The following is a 21971-nucleotide window of genomic DNA, read 5'->3' as shown; positions in this document are numbered from 1 at the left end:
CTGCTGATTCACGGATGATATACAAACAGTTTTGAATTTAATATTTATGCATATATGTTCATTTAAATCTGAACAATATGTCTTCCTTTTACAGTTCCCTTCATCATACAAAAATCAAATAATAAGCACATTTCCAGAGCTAATAAGCAATTAGTATGTAATATATAGATATAAAATTTGTGCAAATGTATGTAAAAGCAACATAGGGCGGATTTTTATCAATTAATCGTCAAAAGAGTGACACAAAACAAACATTGAGAATCACATTCTACAGTGTCCTCAAGATCCTATGACTCACAATTTTATCTTTCAAGGTTAATTTGTTCTTGTTTTATTTTAAAAGTTTAAATATTTTTATTGGAAACACAGATTTATAGAGGAAGGAGGAACAAAGAGAAAGATTTTCCATCTGCTGATTCACCCCCCCAAATACCAAAACAGCCAGAGCTGTGCCATTCAGAACCCAGGAGCAGGAGCCTCCTCTGGCTCTCCCATGCAGGTTTAGGGTCCCAAGACATTGGGCCATCTTCCACTGCTTTCCCAAGCAACATGCAGGGAGCTGGATGTGAAACGGAGCAGCTGGGACACAAACCAGTACTCCTATGGACACAAACCAGCACTCTCCGGCAGCTGGAGAAGGAGGATTAGCCATTGGAGACATCATGCCAGTCCCTGCCATGTGTGTGTGTGTGTGTGTGTGTGTGTGTGTGTGTGTTTCCTTTTATTTGAAAAGCAGGGAGAGTGATACAAACAGATGATTGGAGAGTTGCTTTCGCTTTCCCAGTGTAAGCAACAGCGACTGCTCAGACAGCAAAAGCCAGAGCACAGAACTCAGTCCAGGTCTTCCACATGAAAGGCAGGATTCCAAACACTTGATCTGTCTCCTATTGCTTTTCAAGTTGCGCAACAGGAGGAAGCTAGACGAGAAGCAGAAAAGCCAGGACCTGAACCGAGCAGTCTGATCTGGGTATACTCAACCAGCTACAGGAAACAGCTGTCTAGTATCATTCCCTGTATTTCTAATTATATTCCTCCTCCTGCAAAAATACATATGTGGCACTAACATTATGGCCTATAAATGATTCTAATATTAATTTCAATCACTTTATACTATTTAAATGTCATTTTAGATGTTATCTGTATATTATAATGTTATGCCTGGGTTAAACATTTTGAAATAATTTTTACATTTTAATGTCCATTTCTAGAAATCAAAATTATATCTGATTTTTTCAAATAAAACATTGTGTGTAGCAAAAGCAATAGCAAAAATCCTTAAACAGAACAAGTTCGTCGGTATATGGAGCTGTGCTAAGAAATCAAGAAATCGTATTTTATAGAATTGTCTTGAGAGTGGGCACTCTGATGAACACATGGATTCCGTTCCTTGGCACTGAAGGATGAAATGTTGGATGCAGGAATTACTGTCTGCAAGGAATTTTTCATTAATGGAAAGATGAACAAACACTTGTAGCATGCCATTGTTAAGTGGTGTGAGTGCATGTTTCTATGTCCTCAATTTGTACACATACGCAAGTGAGAGCATTAAGAAGAAGAGAAGAAATGAGATTGAATAAAATGTGAGAAATTAGGTTCACTATAGAAGAACAATAACTCATTGCATTGTATGTGGCTTAGACATGCGGAATTCTGTGCTGGGCAAGGAGTAAGTAATTGGCATAGGGAACTTGGGAAAGCAGACGTGGGACTTCGGGCTTTCATTACTTATTTATTGCATTTACTCTGTTATTCAACAAATGCATAATGAATACTACAACAGTATGCACGGGGTGTATTGGGAGGTGCTGGAATATAAATAAATCTATGTCTAGAGTAAAGCAGAACAGATTGTCACGGTAGGGAGATCTTTGGAGAAATATAAATACTGGTGAAAGAGATTATAAATAAATATTTATATATGAAGGAATTAGAAATGGAGACAATATTGTGCCCACACAATAATGATGTCAATAACTATAAAAATGAAAATAAATAAAAGACTGGGAGATAAACTGTGTGATGTTTTTCAATGAGTTTGTGAATCTCAAATGCATGCTGAAAGTAATTTTAGAAAAGAAATGCTTTTCCACACTCTTTAAAAGCCTCTGGCTTTAGCTTTTAAGTTTACTTTTTTCAAAAAGATCCTGTCTTCTTTTGTAAAGGGAAATTTTTATCTATTTGTGCCTCTCTAGAAACCTAAGCTCATGAACTAGCAAGTATATAATCTTTCTAAACATTTAGTTTCCTAAAAATAAAATGATAGTAATGGTTGCTACAGTGTTGGTTTCTTCACCTGTAATATCAGTGAGATAATAAAATAACCTTTAAAGACAACGCTGATATTCTCATGCAATACATTATACAAAGCCTATAGTTTACTGCCTGACATATGATGAAAACTCCATCAATACCACCTAATATTATTGTTTGTGCTGGTTAACTAGAACTTGATTTTTGTTCATTTTAAATGTGTGCTGACAATCCTTGAAGGCAAAGTTCTAGTGACAAGTAACTGAATGATTTGAAAAACAAAATGTAAATATATGAATATAGACGGTATCACAAAACACATGGCAAAGTTAGGGGACTAGCACTATGGTACAACAGTTTAAATCAATATTTGGGATGATAGCATCCCATGTTGAGAACTCCAAGTACATCCTGGCTGCTCTGCCTCTGAGCCAGCCCCTTGCTAATGTTCCTGGGACAGCAATGAAAACTGGACTCAGCTCCTGTGTTCCTACCACCCACCTGGGAGATCCAGATTGAGTTCTGGGCTCCTGCAGCCATTGGAAAACTGAGCCAGAAGATGAAAGATCTGCCTCTCTGTCATCCTGATTTTCAAATAAACAAATGAAACCATCTAGAGGTAAAATTAGTAAGAAACAGACAAACCAAAGTTCCTTAAAACTCAATGAACAGGTCTTCCAAATATGAAATGTGTTTTATGGTTGTTTTGCCCAATAAATTATGCACGTTATCTGACATGAAATACATTCAGAACTTCTGCTTCCAAGAAAAGGAAGAACTGGAACACATCTTACCTTCCTGCCATAAATAATTAGGAAACTTGACCAAGAATAGTAAATAATTGTATTCATGCTCTATGACAAGAAGCAAAGTAAGACAGTGGCTCCTGAAAGAAGAGAAGAAAATGGTGTGTCTTATAATTGCCACAGCTTTCCACTTGGAGCCAAACTTTGGAAAATGGCCCAGAGAATAGTAAGCAGAAAGTGGAATTCTAAATAAACCAAGAAGGCCACACTTGGAGTTTGAGCAATCTAAGTCAGTTATACGTAATCTACAAAGCGGAAGTTTTGAAGAAAATGAAAATGAAGTGTAGGAGTCTAAGATGTTTGTTGAGTCTTCAAACACTAATCATCACCAATTTTAAGATTTATATTTACTTTAAAAAGAGTAACAGAGACAGAGGGAGAAATGAGAGAGAGAGACAGACCTTAAGTCCACTCGCTCACTCCCTGAAATGGCCTCAAGGTCATCAAACAGGTCAACATAAAGCCAAGAGCCAGGAATTCCACCTGCATATCTCATATGGGTGGCAGATGGGCCATCTTCTCTACCTTTCAAGATGCACGCATGGAGAGCTGGATCAGAAGCAGAACATGCAGAACTTGAACCAGTACTTTGACATGGGACGCCAGCCACACAAGAGCCAGCTTAACTCACCATATTACAATACCAGTCGCAACCACCACTTTCAAAGATAATTGATTCATCGGGTCAACCAGAGCAAGACAAAACAACAAGCCGCGGTGGTCTCTAAGCAGAACCTCAGAGGATCCACAGAGAGGAGCTGAGCATTCTTGTTGAACATGGAGGCATGACTAGAGTTATTCATTATTAACCCATCACTAGTGTAAATGTGACCCTAAGAAAGCTCTGAGAAAAGCAGGCATTGCTTAAGTAAAAGGCAGACGTAGGAGTAACAACAACCTTGCAGTGGATGTGCTAAAGGCCAGCACACAGTGCGATCCAAAAATCACAAGAAAAATAAGTTATCAGAAAGAAGGCAATGAAGAAATGCCAGAGATGATGAATATAGCAGAGAAGGCCTTTGGAACAGAAACTGTATATATCATAAATGCACTCAGGGACTTAGACAGAAGAAGCCAGTGTACGGAGGAGACAAACAGGGCTATATAACAAAGATTTAAATGAAATTCCAGAGCTAAAAAAGACTCTTGTGTATTTAAAATGCTTGATGTGTCTTTCAAAAATTCTAATTAGGTTTTAAGTGAGTCAATATGGCTCACAGATAGCACTCTATGAATACAACAATCTGAGCTACTAACAAAAAAAAAAAGTTCTGTGGCATGAACAAAAAAACAATAGAAATTATACAAATTGATACACAGGAAAAATAAAGACTGGAAAATAAATGCAGAGACTGTATTTTCAAATTGACATGTAAAGAGCTTAGAATGAATCAATTTGCCTCTATAATAAGAAAATGCTAAGCACATCGAAAACCAATGACTTTCCTGAGATCCACCAGAGAATTGAGTTTTCAGGATAACGGCTACTCCTAAATCTGGAGAGAAATGAGGATGAGCGTAGAGGGAAGCATAGCCAAGATCTATTTACTTGGAGTTGAAGATATAAACTGACAGAACAACTTTATCAATAATTTTCAAGGATTCCTGGAAGAACTCAGTGTGGTCTAGAATTCAAAACAAACAAAAATGGACTCCTGCCTCTGCGTTCTGACACAAAAATCACAGCAAGACCCTCTGACCACTCAGGAGAGGGGAATGCAAGATTAATCACTGTGAAATATACCCACATTATTCCCCATAGGAAAAGTATATACACTAAAGGCAGACTTGACCGCAGCTTCCTCCCAGCGACACATAAGCCATCCACATTGCTGTGGCCCCTCCCAGTCCTCCTGTGTGCCCCGGAGGAGCACAGAAAGCTTTACCACGGGGAGGCACGCAGAAAGATGAGTCCACAGACAGAGAGTGGAAAGCTGGACCTAGTCAGAGGCTGCACACGACTCCCCCATGCGCTGTGCTTAATCACCACTCCAAGCAGACACCAGTGACAGCGACGGATTACCTCCGGAAAGGTGTCCGAACAAAGACTGCCTCTGGGGACTGTGGAGGGAAACCCAGACACCAGAGGAATTGGAAGACACTGGCAGCTATGGCTGCAACAGGTGCTAAGTGTAATTTAGGAGCTGACATTGTGGTTCAGCAGGTCGTGCTCTACGCTGGCAGTGTTTACCAGAGTGTCAGTTGGAGTCTTGGCTATTCTGCTTCTGACTCAACTTATTTTCCTAAGATGATTTATTTATTTATTTATTTGAAAGCAGAGTTACAGACAGACAGGGAGAGGCTGAGAGAAGGAAAGGGATATCCCACCCATTGGCACACCCCTTACATGGCTACAAGAGCCAGAGCTGATTCCAGGCCTCCTGCTTCAGCCTGGACCCTGCTTCTGGTCTGACCTAGCCCTCGCTAACTTAGTGATTTGGAAAATGAATCAGCAAATGAAAGGTATGTTCTTTCTCTGTGTCTCCCTCTTTCCCTTTCTGCCTTTCAAATACATAAACAAATATCTGAAAAGCAAGCCGATCGCTAGCCATAGTAGCATACATTCTTTATTTTAAACATTTATTTGTATTTATTGGAAAGACAAATTTGTAAAGAGAAGGAAAGACATAGAGAAAGATCTTCCATCTGCTGATCTTCCATCCCCAAGTAGCCACAATGGCCAGAACTGAGCCAACTCAAAGCCAGGAGCCAGAAGCTTCTTCCAGGTCTCCCATGAAGATGCAAGGCCCCGAGTCTTGGAGCCATCCTCAATGGCTTCCCCAGGTCACAAGGAGGGAGCTGGATGGGAAGTGGAGCAGCCAAGACATGAACCAGCATTCATAGAGGATCACAGCATGTGCAAGGCAACGATTTAACCAATAGGGCCCAACATACATTCTTACATTAAAATTCAATTTCCTCAATTCTTGCAGGATGATGGAACAAACACATCCAACTTTCAACAAAATGACAGGTTTTCCAAAATGCAAAAACAAAAAGGAAAAAAAAAAACCTGTGAAGACATAATGTAAACAGCACAATCCCACTGAGACATGACACAAATGCAGAAAATAGCTAACAAGGTTATCATGACTATGATTAATATGTAAAGGCCTCTAATCAAAGATGCAACAATGGAGAAGTAAGGATGATTTCAGCAAAAATAAACAAATAAATAAATAAAAGAGAGAGCCAAGAAACTCCAAAAACTCTCTCCTACATTAAAAGGCTGCATTGTGTCTTCACATCTCGACATGATGGTCTCTTACACAGTTCCTCTGGATGACTGAATGTACATGCAAGTTTACCTATATTATCTATTGATTCTGTATTTTGCATGTATTTTGCCTTGGTGAGTGGATTGTGGCAGGGCAAAATCCCAGAACTTTTAGGATTACATCCTAAAGTTAATTAACTAACTAATGGATTAAAAATAGTGTGTGTGAGAGAGAGAGATGGAGAGAGATGTTCAATTCACTGGCTCACATTCCAAATGGCCACCATGGCCAGAACTGAGCCAGGCCAGGACTAGAAGCCAGGAATTCAGTGTGCGTCTTGCACATGAGAGCCAGTGTCGCGAGAGCCTCGGCAACCTCCTGTTGCCTTCCCAAGCACATGAACAGGTGGCTGGTTGGTGCTGATAAAGAGTATCAACCAGAAAATATTTGTATCAAGTGGCTTTATTGATGAGTTAGTGAAGACATCCAAGAGGAAAGTCAGAAGTAAGCGAAGATGAGGAACAGACAGAACCTCCTGTTAGGAGATAGTTGAAATGCAAAGCAAGTAAAAAATAATCCATGCAAAGAAAGGTAACATTCCTTATGCTTTTAAATGCAAAAAAGTTTAACTCATCATAGCTAACAGATCCAAACAACGTCTAAAGTACATAAACAACATCTAAAGTACAACAGCATGACCAGTTGAAATGTATCCTTCATATTTGATGCTGCTCTAACATTGGGCTTTTGATCAACCGTACTTTCAAATTAAAGCAGAAAAACCACATGCTATTGTCAAATGATACGTATACAGAACTGCAAAGAAGTTAATACACATTCCCAATAGGAATGATCAGAATAGTAAGGAGTGGATGGGGCTTCTTAAATGCGATAAAAGAAATCTACCAAAGGCCTCAGACTAATGTCACAGTCTTACGGACATTAAACAATAGGATAGGAACAGGTGTCTTCTATTCCTACTTGTATTCAGCATCGTACTGGAAACCCTTGTCTACTCAACAACCCAAGGGAAAAAAAATGTAGCATACAAACCAAAAAGGAAGAAGTAAAAGTATTATTTCAGGGGATGCATGATCACATTCAAAAATCGGAGAGAAAATATTTAAAAAATGAGACTACTAGACAGAATAATTGAATACCAGGCTGCCGAGATTAGAACCAGTGCCCACATGGAATCCCAGCACATGCAAGGCAAGGACTTTAGCCACTAGGCTACTGCACCACGCCCAGCTCCAAGTTCTTGGTATCACCTGTAAATTAAGTGGCTTTGTTCATTTTGTTCGATGTCCCCCTTGGCCCACTTCCCTGATAGCTAACTTGCCCAAGTCCCAATGGTAAGAGGTAGAGTTACAATTTGAGGTTATCCTGACCCCAAAACCTCTTCACGATGGCCTGAGTGACAGAAGTAAATGTCAGGACTGGCAAAAAGTCCAAAGATTTGGGACAAAATCGAGGGCAGGTGTTTATTTCTGGCTGGGTGATGCCCTTTAAAATTAAGCCAGTCAGAAATGGTGAATTATGTTGGCTTCTGGGAAGTAAAGCACAGAAAATTACCAGAGTTCTATTTTAAGCAACTAGAAATTTATATAGTATTTCAAAATATATCTGATTTTTGAAGTATATGTGTCAGGTGTAACATCTGCCAGGGATATCTGTGAAGTCAAGGACATTTTCTTAATCCACCTGATAATTAGCTCTGACTGCTACTTGGTTTGTGGAAACTGCTGCTTGGTTTCTAACTCAACTCCTGACCTACAAAATGATCCCTCAGTGCTCAAAATAACAGTCTTATTTCAAAAGGTTTCATTTACTTTTTACCTGAAAGGGAGAAAGAGGGAGCGAGAAAGTCAAAGAGGGAGAGAGAGCAGAGAGAGAGGGAGAAAGAGAAGAGAGAGAGAAGGAGAGAGAGGGAGAGAGAAAGAGAGAGCAGAGAGAGAGGGAGAAAGAGAAGAGAGAGAGAGAAGGAGAGAGAGGGAGAGAGAAAGAGAGAGCAGAGAGAGAGAGAGGCAGAGAGGGGAAACCATGACCCCAGAAGTTACTTCCGTTCTCACATGTAGGTGACAACGATGCAGCCAGTTGAGCCTTTGTCCATTGCCTTGCTATGGCCACATTAACAGAATGGACATGAACGTGGGAATCAGGTGCAGAAGCAGGATTTGAAATCAGACTTTTTGTTGTAGGCTGCAGGTGTCCCAAGCACCATCCCAAGCATGGCTCCACCGTCTGCTCTTTCTACTCTTAATTTTTACAAGTGAACAAATGTTGATGACACTGAACAACTCGTCCATCTAGAGCCTTGATTCTTGTAGAACTGGTTAAAAATTGTTTTGAAAAATAATAGCTCTAAAATATTGACTAGTAAATAAAATTCATATATGGTACCAATAAAAGTATAAGTTGACACACCAATTTTAAGTGAAACTAGCAAAATCTCAAAAGGTTAACCATATTCTAACTCAATAACCCAGAAATCCAAACCCAATCATTTTCTCCCAAATAAATGATGGAAACATGCACCAAATGATTTTTGTTTGTAAATGTTGCTAAACACAGTCCATTACAATCTCAAGTTGGAAGCAATCCAAAAGTTATCAACAACAGAATGGATAAACTACTTCTGATATAGTACTACAATCAAATATAATTAAATAGTAAAGAGCAGCACATTAATGAAATGATCATGAAGTTTAACGTATTGGAAAGACAAAGAGATCAAACACAGAGCATGGAGAGTTTCATTGCATTTGTGTAAAGTTCTGCAGCACACAAAATTAGACTATGATGAAAGAAATAAGAGGATGGCTGCTGTTGTATGGTGAGGAAGGTCAACATTGACTGAGAAAGAAGGTCAAGAAAGACGTTTCTTCGAAGATAAAAACGTTTCAAGTCTTGACTAGATTATAGGTTACATATATTTGCCTTAGTCCAAACTTGTTGCACTAGGTTGCATACTTGGCAATTTAAGCATGATTTAAGTTTCAAACAAGTATGATAAACATCATTTGAATAAAAAAAATGGTGTGTCAAAATCGTTCTGAACAACTTTGGAAGTGATATATGCTTAAAACTGACCAAATAAATTTAGATCTGTGCATGAACTTCCTTATTGATGGTTCAAATATTTTTTTGAAATATAAATTGCTAGTAGATGGTATATGTGTATGTTCTGTATTGTATTTACATTATAAACGCATGCACTCATAATCAAAACCTTTCCAGAAGTAATGAGTAGAACTGGAAAAGATGCCTACCAAAGTACAAATGGAATTTTCCAGCTGAGCAGTGGAAATTAATAGTCAAGGAAGAATAAAAGAGGAGTAATTCACGTTCAAAGACATCCAACATAATATGTTTTAGTAATTTAAACAAGTATTACAACTTTAAAAGAGGATTTTTAAATGTTTACAAGAATGAAATTGCACATCTGCATTTTAGCAATAAGAGCATGATTTCTCTGTATACAGCACACATGAACATAACACGTATTATACACCACTGTGATCATCTAGAAAACAATTAAGATTGATTTTATTTATTTGAAAAGCAAAATGATAGAGGAGACAGAGAGAAAAAGAGACAGAGGGTGAGAGATCTTCCATCTGCTGGTCCATTCTTCAGGCATAGCCCAAGGCATCATCTGTGTGGACTGCAGGGACCATCATCCACTGCTCTCCCAGATGTGTGCCAGGTTCTTCAATGGAGTGTAGAGGAGCTGAGACTTAGTTCACTGGTGTATCATGAGATTCCACATTACAGGCGGGGGCTAAAACCCACTCCACCGTAACACTGGCCTGCAGTTAGAAAAAAAAAATTATAGGATATTATCATTTTATTTAGCTTCTGTTAAGTTTTCAGTTTTTCCTGAATTAATTTTGAACCATACTCCTTCATTTGCTTTTCAATATAAAATGTATTACCGTATCTTCAGAAAACCTAAAAAAAAAATGTATACTATCTACATAAATGCTCCTTTCAGATACAGGCAACTTATTTTTCAGAGCCACCTTTAATAAATATAAGCCGCATACGTTTTGCAAATGTGTACAGCTAGTGAGTTTTGACAAATGGACATCCCATTCAGGAGAGAGATTATACAATCTCTCTGGAAGTTCATCATGCCCCTAATTGATCAATGCCTTACCCAGTGCCTGGTGCAATAACCTAGGAACCTAAATTTGCTTTGCTCACCAAATTCTCATTCTCATCTCCAGTGTTTTCAAATGTAACAAGTAAGAAATGCGTAATCCCCCAAAGACTGGATTCCTACTCCTCTTTCCAAGACAAACTGTCCTGCATATGCACCTCTTCTAGGCAAAGCAAAGAGTGATGAAAAACCTGCATCTCGGCATCGTACCTATAAGTACATTTAAAACTGCTTCCTCTATTATAACTTCTTCCCTGATACTATTTCCTCTGAATGCACTTGTCTGCTACAAGATAACTTATCCAGAATGTACAAATAAGATGGGTGCTTGCATCTCTGATATTTCAACCACTCTCAGTGTTGTGAAGTTAGAGGGTGGTTGCTAAAGACCCAGCAAAGGAGAGAGGAATTCCATGAATATTTAATTAGCCATGTTTTGTGCACAAGTTTGCTTGCAACTCCACTGAAGAATCCTCAAGCTTCCAGACATATGTAAATTGAATGTTCTTTTTCCCAATTCAATTCTCAGGAGCAACCAATACAGAATGGAAACAAATAACCAAGACTGAAAAGTAACTATTTCTTTATCCCTTCCAGTAAATCTCTGTCTGGATCTTGCAATATGGGTCTTTCACAATTACATGGACGACAAAGAGGCCAATCCCATCACCGCCGATACGTGTAGTGCTGACTTAGCCTTTCCTGTTTCCAAAATTTTGCCTTTCTATTTGTGCTGCATTTGTACTGTGGTCTAGAGTTTCTTTTCTGTTGACAAACTTCTGGAAAGTTCCTAGGATCAAGCAGACAAACAGCAGCTTTCAGCACGCACAGAGTCCCTGCAGACAGTGGTGGTAGTCTTCCTGTATGCTTCCTCTATAGATGAGAAAGTAAAGCATGACTCTTAGCATTGTACAGGACGCGTCGTAGACAACCGTACATAATGATTCTCCACATAGTCTCAGCATTTTGCAACAGAAAATAGGCCTTCAATGACTTCCTCATTTTACTTTGTAGGGGCTAAGATGCTCTATTCTGTGTTCTGTAGGAGAAACCTACTTCACTTAGAGATAGTATGACCTATGAGGAGTACAGTACCACCGTGTGAAGCCTTCCAAAGAAGGCACTGATAGAACCATCGTTGGAGCAACTTCTACTAAGGTTGGCATGGCCAGCACAAGCAGTAATGTACGCAGCATGTCATGGCCTGATTAGTGAAAAACCTCACCTACAAAACCATTTATCTGGCTCTTTGTGTAAAAATAGACTGAATCTTAAAGTGACATGGCTTGCTTAAAAGGTTGACATCATTGTAGATCTGTTTTTCAAATATTTTTTAAATATTACTTATTTAGCAGTAGATACATTTAATTATAATTTTACTCATGACTTGTGAAATATTACTGTCTTCCCATTAAGGTCATAAACTTCTTCAAAACACTCAGTGGTCTTTTCTTCTTTCCCCATATTTTCTAAAGTCTTCAATGTATTTTTGGATGACTGATGGAGACACGGCTCAAAGTACGCGTGTTTTTAGGATCTCATTGACTAAATGGATCATTAGACTCCCGTAGCAAGAAAATGTATTATTACAAAATTAAATATTTATTAAATACTGTTCAATTTCAGCAGACAGTATACTTGGATTCTAACAAAAGGAGGGAGAAAAATGCTGAGGCACGTGACACCTTCCATATGACAAGCCTGATCGTCGAATAGTTAATCATTTCATATAGACTTTTCAAAATAATTAAGACTTAAACCCAGGTTTTATTTTTCAGTATTAAGAGTGACAAACAGTAGAACTTTTATACAGTGTTTTAAATTTAATAGTCAGTAACTTCTTAAAAATCCATTTATGTGTTTCGAAGAGAGAGTGAGAGAGAGATGGAGAGAAAGAAGATAGAGAGCGAGAAGGAGGAGAAGAGAGAGCTTCCCATCTTTCACCCCATTAGTTCACGCTCCGAACAGCCACAATAGCATGAGGCTGGCCCAGGCCAAATCTAGGAGCCTGCAACTCCATCTGGATCTTGCACAGTGGTGGCAGGAGACCAAGCAATTAGGCCATCTGCTGCTGCTTTCCCAGCACATCAGCAAGGAGCTGGATCAGAAATGAGTCAGCCAGGTTTCCAACAGGCAAGACGCAATTTGACCCAGTACAGTGGAACCCTGACTCCCCCTACAAATAGCTCCTGTAGGATGACAGTATAATATTGTTAGAATTAAGCTGGGATACTTCAGGCCATTAGAATAATGTAGCTACCTGTATCATATTCTACTTATTGCAGTTTCTAAAAAATCAAGTATTGTTTATGTAAATTCATTTTAAGCAGTAAGCTTCCAGATAGAAAACAATCAAATTCTCTTAGTCTGAGTCCTTGTTTTCTTTCCAGCACAATGACACAGTTCTGAAAAAGCAACACCTGAGCCTCCTGGCTGCATCGGATGATTTTTCCACATGGGACCAAGCAAGATTGCATACTACAGAAGATGGATTATTCAATAAAATACATATAAAGAAAAGATCACTCTGTCCATTTACTTGTGACTCTCATATGTAATCTTGCTTTCTCCAATAAATACAGCTGTAAACTCCTGTTCCTCTTCACATTTCATCTCTAAATACAGCATAGCTATCCTCAAGATATAGGATCCAGCATTTATAGTGTTCACTATAGACCAGGAATATTTATATGTTGCACTTGTATTTTCTTATCGAATCCTCCCTGTAGTCCTTGATGTATTTTTAAGAGCCAATCTCTCCTTACGCCCTCCCATTGTACATATGAGCAAAGCAACACCTGATAATTCAAGTTTGAATTGTTCGATGACTTGCGATTAAAATAATGACGTCAAGTTTAAACTAAGTTTGACTCCAGAACTTGCCTCTTAGCCCTTGCACAACCATGTATCTCGTTCTGTTATCTCCTCCTTAAAAGATAACAACTGCTTTGGAATGAAAGGAATTGTGCAGTGAAGAGGAGCAAAACACATCACTTTTGCATAAATATTATTCTCAGCTGTAGGCAATTCAGAAACAGAGAGTGCAATTCCCCTCTAATATCCTTTGGGGTTCCAAGACCCTCTGTGGATACCAAAATCCATAGATGTTCTAGTTCTTATATAAAGTGACAGCATTTGCAGGTAACCTGCATACATCACCTCAGATGCTTTGAATCATCTCTAGATTACCTGTAATAGCTAAGCCAACATGCACGTTGTGTAAATAGTTACTATATTGTATTGTTTAGGGAATAGTGACAACAGTCTGTATAGATAGTACAGATGCAATCTTTCAAAGAAATATTTATTTACCTATGTGAAAGAGTTAGAGAGATGGGGGAGACAAAGAGAGCTATTCCATTTGTTGGTGCACTCCCCAAATGGTCTCACTGGTCCAGGGTAGACCAAACCCAAGCAGTAGCTTTATTCATAACTCCCATGTTGGTGCAAGAGTCCAAGGTACATGGGCCATTTTTTCTTCACTGTTTCCCAGGTGCAACATCAGGGAGATGGATCAGAAGATGAAGAGCTGAGAGTTAAAACAGAGCCCGTCGGGGGTAACTGTTAACTGACTACACAACAATGCCAGCCCTGGATGAAAGGTTGGTTTCTTTTCTTTTCTTTTGAAGATTTATTTATTTTTATTGGAAGGTGGATATATAGAGAGGAGGAGAGACAGAGAGGAAGATATTCCGTCCCATGGTTCACTCCCCAAGCGGCCACAACTGCTGAAGCTGCGCCAATCCGAAGCCAGGAGCCAGGAACTCTTCCTGGTCTCCCACATAGGTGCAGACTCCCAAGGCTTTAGGCCATCCTCGACTGCTTTTCCAGGCCACAAGCAGAGAGCTGGATGGGAAGTGGGGCCACCGGGATTAGAACCGGCGCCTATATGGGATCCCGGTGCGTGCAAGGCAAGGACTTAACCACTATGCTATCGCACTGGGCCTGGTTTGTTTGTTTTCACTGTACCAGTGGTTGAGTTTACAAATATTGAGTGAGACCAGGATGGCCTTTCTATAGGAAAAACACTTGACTGTGCCTGGCACTGAGGTGTAGAGGGTTAAGCTATTTCTGGCAATGCTACAACCCATATTGGAAATCAGGTTCAGGTTCAGATGCATGATCCTGATTCAGCTCCCTGTTAATGCTCCTGGAAAGACAGAGAATGGTAGCCCAAGTACTTGGACACCTGACAGCCATTTGAGAGAACTAAATGGAGTTCCTGATTCCTGGCTTCAGGCTGGTTCACTCCCCAATGTCCACAAGAGCTGGGGCTGGTACCAGTTCAACTCCTGGCTGTTCCACTTCCTCATCCCGCTCTCTGCTTACAGCTTTGGAAACAAGCAGAAGATGGCTCAAATTCTTGCACCCCAGAACCCATGTGGAAGACCCAGGAGAAGCTTCTGGCTTCCTGCCTTTGGGTCAACTCCGTTCTGCTCATTGTGGCCATTTTCAGAGCAAATAGGAGGACTACTTTGGCACAGTGGGCCTGCTATTAACCCTGAGATAGCACACTGTCCATCTATAAACAAAGATGAGCATAACAGGCAGGTGCTATAGACAATGCGGTTAGACCAGACCAGGAGATAACACATGTCCAGGTTCAAGGCGGTACTACTAATAATAGGCAGTTTAAAGTGTGTGAACTTTTTCTTTCTGGAAGTCTTCATTTAATGTTTTTGGGCCTTTATTATGGGTAATTGAAACCACACTCACACACACACAACCCATACAGATAAAGGGGAGACAATGTATTGTAAATGAAAGATGTAGAAAATTGAGATATTGGCACAGGCCAGACTCTCATGGCGTAGAAGATTCACATAAAAGACACATTACAATGGGCCAGAGCATGCTTCATCATGACACTTGCATCATTATTATATTTGGTTCTGCTGCTGGACACCCCAAAATTGGTTGGAAAATTTTCTGTACAACTCTTAAACCTGATGTACTTGTCCAGCACACAGCAAGTTGGTCACTACCAGGGTGGCAGAATAAAGGAAGTGTTTGTGGCATTGCGAAGAGCAAGATGTGATGAAGCTATGGCTTAAATCCCTGGCTCTTCAATGGGCTAAAAGTTGAAGTTCCCATGGGCTGAAGCTGAGATGCACGTTTGGCAGGTGTTCAGGTGTCTGGTTTCTTGGTGGTGCTCAGAGCCTTGCTTTGTTGCCTGGCAATGAGTGTATTCGCCCAATGTGTTGTTTTAAGATTGATTTATTTTTGTTGGAAAGTCAGATACACAGATAGGAGGAGAGACAGAGAGGAAGATCTTCTAACTGATGATTCACTCCCCAAATGGTCACCACAGCTGGAACTGCAGTATTCAAAACCAGGAGCCCACAGCCTCTTCCAGATCTCCCACAGAGGTGCAAGGTCCTAAGGCTATGGGTCATCCTTGACTGCTTTCCCAGGCCACAAGCAGGATGCTGGATGGGAAGCAGGGCTCCTTGGATTAGAACTGGCACCAGTATAGGATTCCGGTGCATACAAGGCAAGGACCTTAGCCACTAAGCTACTGTGCTGGCTCCCCCAAAAATTTTGATGACAGAAAAGTGGGCTCAGTGTGGGGTGTACGTGTGATTTTTGTTGTTGTTTTGTTCTGTTTTGTTTTTAGGGTTTTTTTTTTCTGTGTGTGTGTGTTTTGTTTGTTTTTGCTGCAGGCTGAAAATTTCTGGAAAAGAAATTTCTCAAGACAAGATTTAACCCCAAGACGTTGTCCAGAGGGTAAATTAATGAATGATCTTGTGAGTCAAATGACCATATTATAAGACCCATCACACCATTTCTTTAAAGCGGTGAGTTCATTAAGTGGAAGCAAGGTAAGGGAAACTTCGTGTTAAGGCACAAGAGGCTGGAAGACCAGGGAAGGCTAGGAACCCACAGAGTTCAGCCTCCCTGTCAGGACTAACGAGTAATAAAAACTTGAAGTGAACGTTGAAGTTACTTGGGATCTTATAGAGATATGTCAGTTACATAGGAGTTCAGTTTCAAATCTTTAAAAAACAGCTTTCAGTGCCAACTTCCTAGCTCCTGGAATGATGAAAACCATAATCTATAATGATGACAGACTTTTTTCTCAAATAATTGTCAGATTTGGTTTTCTTAATCTACTCATTAGCCATATTGTTGGCAAATGACTCATAGACATTAGAACATCAGAAACAAACTCTGGCAACGACACACGGTATCCTCCATAAAATATTGTCATGCATCCAAACACCATGTTACATAAAACCAGACTAGCAGATTCTCATTTTGGTAAGCCAATAAAACCAGTACCCAAAAGCTCGCATTGTTGTTGTCAGAATGCTGTGTATGTTCAGCACTTGGACAGCCCACATGGTTGATTTTTCTGAATCAATCCTGTAAGGGAAGAACTAGAAAATTTTACTGGTAGAGGCATCTAAAAAGATCTGAAGAAGAGATTTTTTCCAAGTAAGAATTGTCCACCATTACCTACTAGTAATTATCAATCAAATATTAAGAAATAGAAGACAAAGGATCCTGGGGCGGGGGAGAAAACATGACAAGCAAAGAAAACTGAAGAAAATGAAGATTGTTGGTAAGACAACAATAAATATAATAGCTGGGGATGGACAACTGGTCATTTTTGCCCGTTGGAAAAACAGATAAAATGACTTAGATAAAAAGTAGAAGTGATGATATGAACAACAAAACCATAAAAGCACGCTCATTGGGTTCCTGACCGTTGAAAATGCCCCCAACGCAATACTTACCGTTTTGTGATTGTCTTTCAGTAATCACTGTTTGAACCGAGGTCCGGTGTTCTGCCACATGAGGATGAGTATATTCTGCATCTTGAAAGAGAAAACACATTTAAAAGGGAAAAAGAAATAAAATTTAAAACTGTGTTAATTAAGGCAAAAATAATCACTCTTAAACACTCATGATTTTCCAATACCTGGAGCCTGTAGAATTTGCCATGAAACTAATAGGGTAACTGTATGTTTGAAAAATGGATCTCAGAGTGTGTTATCAGGCTGTCTTTTAAAGAAGAAAACTGTATCAATAAAATCAGAGAGGAATTAGAGTAGAAGTATTGATAGTATTTTTATTATGCATGCAAAAATTTATATTATTTATATAATTTACATTATTATTTATTTTATTATTATACTATTATTGATGCTTAACAAAATCAACAGTGTATATAAATAATAGTTCTAAGTGGTCCTTTATTCATAAGGAAAAAATACTTTATAAAAGAATCATCATTATTATTTATATTGAAAGTCAGAAACAAAGAAATCTCTCATCTAAATTTCTCAGCTACTGGCTCATTCATAAACTGACCACAATAACCGAGACTGGATAATTCCAAAACCAGGAGTCTAGAAATCACCCCAAGCCTTGTAGGGTGCCTGGGACCGAGACACTTGAGCTGTCCTCTGCTGCCTGACAAGATGTGACATTTAAAGCAGAAGTTGACATTTAAAGCAGAGCTGGACATCATACCTGGCAGGATGCCAGAATCCCAACTGCGCCTTACCCTCTCCACCAAATGTATGAGCTGATATTCTCAACCTTAAAACAACAATTGAAAGGATAATTACGAGTTTTCAAAGTTAGCTAACATCTCAGAAAGCTGCATTTTGTTTTTGTTTTTTTTTTAAAGATTTATTTTTATTATTTTTTTCATTGGAAAGGCGGATATACAGAGAGGAGAGACAGAGAGGAAGATCTTCCGTCCGATGATTCACTCCCCAAGTGAGCGCAACCGGCCGATACTACGCCAATCCGAAGCCAGGAGCCTCTTTTGGGTCTCCCACGCGGGTGCAGGGTCCCAAAGCTTTGGGCAGTCCTCGACTGCTTTCCCAGGCCACAAGCAGGGAGCTGGAAGGGAAGCGGGGCTGCCGGGATTAGAACCGGCGCCCAAATGGGATCCCGGGCGTGCAAGGCGAGGACCTTTAACCACTTGCGCCACCGCGCCGGGCCCTGCATTTTGTTTTTAATCACAGCTAGTTGATAAAAACTGTGGGGCGGAAGCTTGACACGGTGGTCAGGACACAGGTTAGGATGTCAGATTAAAGCACTCAGATTCAGTCTGCAGCTCTGGTGACCTGATTCCCTGTTTCTGCTGAAGCAGAGCCAGGAGTCAGCAGCGGCAGCTTCACTAGCCGAGGTCCTGCCACCCGTGACAGAAGCCCGGATTGCGTGTCTGGCTCTTGGCTCCAACAAGCTGTGCTCATTTGGATAGTGAAATAATAGATAGAAGGGGTCTCTTTCTGTTTTTCTCTTTCCCCTTCCCTCTGTCTGCCTCTCAAATAAATAAATGAATAAATATGTAGCAAAAATCTCTGCTCTATAGCTTTTTGCTTTTTAAATTTTTGCAAGTTGCTTGAGTTTGACATGACACAAGAGAAGTAGACAGAAACCTGAAAACCAGGAAATAGAAGTGGAGGAGACAGAAAGTGTTAACTTACTTTATTTTTATATCTATAAATCTTTATTATTTTTATTGAAAAGGCAGATTTACAGAGAGAAAGAGAGAGACAGAGAAAAGAGTCTTTCATATGCTGCCTCACTTCCTAAATGGCTGAGCTGATCCAAAGCCAACAGCCAGGAGCTTCCTCCAGGTCTGCAGGCAGGTGCAGGGTCCCAAAGCCTTGGGTCACCCTGCACCACTTTCCCCAGCTACAAGCAGGGAGCTGGATGGGACATGGAGCAACCAGGACGAGAACTGGCATCCACATGGGATACTGGCACTTGGAGGTGGCAGATTAGCTAATTGAGCTTTGTGCCAGGGCTGAAAGCGTTAGTATTTAACAAGAGTTATGTGTTCATTCCTTAGCACACCATTATTGATTTCCACTAATGTTGTTACACAATCAATGTCATTTAATTGTGGTTGGGATTTTCAGTCCACCTGCTAGGTATATAAAACACAGCCAATAGCTATGCAAATAGAAAGGGATTTTGAATAAACCTTCAATGACAGAAGTAGAACAAGTTCTAAATCAGGGTAGAATGATTTTCAGAAAAAAATATACCTGTACTCAAAAGCTCAACTAAACTATTGTGAATGCAGAATGAGATAATATATTGTTCTACTGGTAGCTTATCAGATATGCTTAGCAATTTGCACAAAACCTTCCTTATTTAATTATAACAGAAATCCTGGCCATTACCAACTGATTCATTAATGCCATGCATAAAAATCCAGAGTTAATATTTCCTGTTGTAATCTTCAAATACTAGGGGAATTTTCCTCCATTTAAAATCAATTATTTCCATGAATGAAAGTGAGAATCCACTGCTTACAAAATTAATGTGTTTATAATAGCTTATTGGCTTATGTGTGTAAGAGGGCAAAGGAAAAAAATGACCATTTTTCAAAAAAATGAATGAGTTTAAGGTTCCTATGTTTTCTTGACTAATTTGCATATGTCTATGAATTATCCTCATCTTCTAGATTTTCCAATTTGTTGGCGTGTAGCTGTCTGCAGTAATTACAGATGATTCTATTTCTGTCATGTTGATTCTAACATCTCCTCATATTCTATTTTATTAATTTGTGTCATCTCTCTTTTTTGATTCTTGGTCAATGTTGTTTCCATTTTGTTTATATTTTAAAAAATATACTTCCTTGTTTTGCTAATGTTTTGTACTATTTTGTCTTAATTTTCGTGGTTTTTTTTTTCTTCTCTGCTTTAGTCATTTCTTTCCTCCTAGTTTATTCTTGGTTTTTTATGTCCTTGAAGTACATTGCAAGATCATTCATTTGATGCTTTACCACTTTCTTTCTAAAGGTATTAATTGCTATAAACCTCCCTCTAAACATGTCATTTGCTGTATTCCATAAGTCTTGGCATGCTGTGTTGTCATCTTCATTCCTTCCAAGGATTATCTATTTCCCTTTTGATTTTTTGCAAGATCCGCTGTTTATTCAAGAACACATTAGCCAATTGCCATATGGTTGTGTATTTTTTAGAGTTGCTTCAGTTGTTCATTTCCAGCTTTATTTCACTGTGGCCAGAAAACATACATTGTATAATTTCAAGGTTTTTCTAATTTGTTGAGATTTGCTTTATATTCTACTATATTACCCACCACTGAAAGTGGGGTAAGTCCCCCATTTTTATTATAATGGAGGATACATTAACCTGTCTGCATATTTTCACTGGTGAATTTAGGCCACCTGTATTCATGATTATAATTGATAAGTTATAACTTGGTCTTACTAGTTTTCCATGGTCTAATGGTTTGCTTTTAATTTCCTTTTCCACTTTTACTAGGAGATTTTCTGCTTTCAAATTCTTTCATAACAATAGCAACTTCCTCTACTTCTGTGGGTAGTACACTCTAAGTATCATGTTTAAGACTAGACAAGTGCTGAAAAAGTCCCCAGTACTTTTGTTCTAGAACACCTTTATTTCACCTTTAGTTATGAGTAAGGCTGAGTTCACCATAAAGATCGTCCCAACAAGGACTGGATGACTTCACTGTAAATGTTACCAAGCTTTTAAAGAACTAATTCCAGTTCTTCTCAAACTCTTTGAAACAATTGAAATAGAGGGATTCTTTCCAAACCCCTTCTATGAGGTCAGCATCACTTTAATTACAAAACAGGGAAAAATATACAATAAAGAAAAATCACGGAACTATTTCCCTGATGAACTTGCATGCAAAAAATCAACCACAGGATAGTAGCTAATTGGATCCATATTGTAGGGTGTGTAGCATAGGCTAGTTTAAGAATTAGTTGTTGAAACATTTAGATTGCAATACATTTTGAGCATTGGTTCTTTGCCATTAATGTATTCATTCACGTATTTATCTCAACTCTTCTCAAATCATACACCATATGTGAATAAACAGAAACAACCTGTTCATGGGTTCTTCCCAAGTAGAACATATAGTTGCTATCCTGTGACAACATGTTTAATAGAGGCTTAATATGTCGCTGCAGCATTCTGTATGTGCTTTGGGTTTTGTGAAGTGTTCTGCCAAAAGGAAATCAAAAGAGGGAGCCGCAGTAAAAGTGGACCTAGAACTCATTTTAAAAGGACATTAAAAGAAGACCTAGAATTCATTAATGAAACAGGATGCTAAACAGGCAACTTAACCAAAAACCTCCATCTCTAGACTAGGTTTTGAAATATTCTATGAAGTCTTTATCTCAGTTACTGAGTTATTCAACTGACTTGCAGATAATTTATTCCTAGATCATTAACTCTTAACAACCTGCGTTTTGTACAGAGACATTTACTTGGTATAGTATCAAGTGGCAGGAATGGAAATTCTGTTTGTGACTTTGTTGAACCTCCTGCAACATTCACAATGACAGCAAGAAAAAACAAGGTTTTTGTAAATATGTGCAGTCTAGCCAGTCTCAGAACATGCGGTCTTCCCTGTCTCAGCTTGTGAATTAAAGCAGGAGCCTGTCTCTTTGAGAATGCCATTGATAGGGAATAGCATATTAAGTTTCCAAACTTTGATTATCTCAGGCAGCACTGCTGATGACGATGTAGAACTCTAAATATGATTTTAAAAATACCCTTTTGTAAA

This window comes from Ochotona curzoniae, unplaced genomic scaffold, assembly GCF_017591425.1.
Source record: "Ochotona curzoniae isolate NIBS_2020 unplaced genomic scaffold, NIBS_Ocur_1.0 contig_908, whole genome shotgun sequence".
Taxonomy (NCBI): domain Eukaryota; kingdom Metazoa; phylum Chordata; class Mammalia; order Lagomorpha; family Ochotonidae; genus Ochotona; species Ochotona curzoniae.
The sequence above is the reverse complement of the archived record's forward strand: the minus strand, read 5'-3'. Positions refer to the sequence as shown.